This window comes from Mus pahari, chromosome 1 (genome assembly GCF_900095145.1).
Source record: "Mus pahari chromosome 1, PAHARI_EIJ_v1.1, whole genome shotgun sequence".
Taxonomy (NCBI): Eukaryota; Metazoa; Chordata; class Mammalia; order Rodentia; family Muridae; genus Mus; species Mus pahari.
Window position 1 is genome coordinate 98,652,861 of NC_034590.1, and position 2,928 is coordinate 98,655,788.

Consider the following 2,928-nt stretch of genomic DNA (forward strand, 5'->3'; position numbering starts at 1 on the left):
TGTGTGTGTGTGTGTGTGTGTGTGTGTGCCAGTCAGCCTTGGGTATCATTCCTTAGTTACTGCCTATCTTGTTTATTGAAGCAAGGTCTCTCTTTGGCCTGGGGCTTACTGATTGAGAATAGCTGGCTGAGAGTAAGCCCTAAGAATTTGCCCAATTTTATCTCCCTTAGTACTGGGATTCCATGTATGTACCACCATATCTGGCTTTTAAAAAAATAAATGTGGGCTTCAGGGAAGGGATAGAATGAAGGTCTTTATGCTTGCAAGGAAAGCACCTTACTGAAAGAACCATCACCAAGCTCCACTAAAAGCAATGACGTTTCAAAGACTCATCTCAGTGTCAATTACGTCTGTGACAATGGACAGAAAGCAAACCCAGAAGAAGCCCAGGCAGTTCTCTAAGTTCTACCCCAAGCAGTCAAAACCCATAGCTGTTCCTTTATGGGTTCAAATTAGGACTCCCATTAAGTTTCAAGGCAGCACCAGAAAGAAATTAGATGAAAATCCTTGTTGAGGTCCAACTCGAGAGTGAGTCATCTCTACAGTAGATGGTGGCCGTTCCTGGAGTGCTGGAGACTTAGATGAGGACGAGACTGGCAGCCAGTCCAGCAGGGCTGGGAAGCCATTGAGACTTGTTATGCCGCCTTTGAATGGGGAAATGCCATCTGACTCTTCATCTCACACAGGCCATCTCTTCTAGGAACAGTACATTTTTGTTTTCTGATTTCTAAAACCCGGAGTCTTCATTACAAAAATTTCTTGTTTTGAGAAGGAATAGAATCCTTATAGCACGCGTTCTACAATTTGAAGACAAACCACAGTATAAAAAATTTCTCCATCAGTTAGAGATCCCTAGAAGACAGAGCAAATAGTGAGTGTGTATGTGTGTGTATGTGTATGTGTGTGGTTGCAAGTAACTCATGGTTTGACTGTATCCTTCGAAGTTTATGTGTCGAAACTTAATCCAGTGCAAGTGCTGAGAGGTCAAACCTGCAAATTATGATCATCTGCATGAATAGAATAAAGTAATGCCATTATCCTGAGAGTGATTTGGGCTCTCTTGCCTTTCTGTCCCCTACCATACAACATCAAGATCCTCTCCAGAAATGAGTTTCTTAGCCAGCAACTTCCCAGTGCTTGATCTTAACCCAGTCATAAGCATTTTCTTTCTTTCTTTCTTTCTTTCTTTCTTTCTTTCTTTCTTTCTTTCTTTCTTTCTTTCTTTCTTTTTTTTTTTTGGCTTTGAGGTTAAACAGTTTGCATGTATTTTTTTTTGACTTTTTTTTCCAATTTTTTTTATTATTATTTTCTTTATTTACATTTCAAATGCTATCCTGAAAGTTTCTTATAGTAACACAAAATGAATCAATACATATATGCATATATATACACACACTCACATTCATAATAATACATATGTACATACATACATACACACATACACACAAAAATTTACTTTAATGCATTGGCTAATGTGGTGTGGGGCAAGCAAGTCTGAGACTCCCAACCAGGAGCTGAAGCTATAGGCTCTAAGTGGGTTTTTCTTCCTCAGAGATACCTCAGTGTCTGCTCCCAGAACTTCAGATGGTTAGATGAGACACCCACAGCCTCCAGGATAACCTTCTTTTCTTCAATCAATGGAGACGCTTGTTAACCACTGTGGTGGTTGGCCTCAGTTGTTAACTTGACTGGATTAAAAAGATGTCTAGCGGTGAAGTGCATTGTGTGTCCATAGGGGCAACTCTAGAAAGGATGTATGTGGTGCAATGTGTAGGGAGAAGGATCTAACCTGAGTATGGGCAGTGTTTCCCAGTGGGCTGATAGATGAGGCAAGGAAGTTGAGCAAGGTGGTACATGTCCCTGTGAGCCCCCTTCTCTGAGTCAATAGGTCTACAGTTGCTGTCACCACTCATCCAATAATCTCTTTTTAATCTCTCTTTTTTTTTTTACAACCTATACACATATTCTGCTGATTCTTTATTTAGATAACGCTGCCTTGTAACTTTGATTATTTTATTTAAATAGATATTTTCTTTATTTACATTTCAAATGATATCCCCTTTCCTGGTTTCCCCTCAAAAAAAACCCTATTGCCCCGTCTCCCCCTGCTCACCAACCCACCTACTCCTGCTTCCTGGCCCTGGCATTCCCCTATACTGGGGTAAAAATCTTCACAGGTCCAAGGGCCTCTTCTCCCATTGATGACTGACTAGGCCATCCTCTGCTACATATGCAGCTAGAGTCCAGAGTCCCACCATGTGTTTTCTTTGGTTGGAGGTTTAATCCCAGGGAGCTTTGGGGGTACTGGTTAGTTCATATTGTTATTCCTCCTATAGGGCTGCAAACCCCTTCAGTTCTTTGGGTACTTTCAATAACTCCTTCATTGGGGACCCTGTGCTCTGTCCAATGGATGCCTGTGAACATCTACTTCTGTATTAGTCAGGCACTGGTAGAGCCTCACAGGAGACAACAATATCAGGCCTCTGTCAGCAAGCTCTTCTTAGCATCCACAATAGTGTTTGGGTTTGGTGATTCTTTATGGGATGGATCCCCAGATGGGGCAGTCTATGGATGGTCATTCCTATAGTCTCTGCTCCACACATAGTCTCTGTAACTCCTTCCATAGGTATTTTTCCCCCTTCTAAGAAGGACCAGAAGTATCCACACTTTGGTCTTCCTTCTTGAGCTTCATGTTTTGCAAACTGTATCTTGGGTATTCTGAACTTCTGGGCATACCATGTGTGTTCTTTTGTGGTTGGATTACCTCAGATATCCTTCAGATTCATTCATTTGCCTAAGAATTTCATAAATATATTGTTTTTTAATAGCTGAGTAGTACTCCATTGTGTAAATGTACCACATTTTCTGTATCCATTCCTCTAGTGAGGGACATCTGGGTTCTTTCCAGCTTCTGGCTATTTATTATAA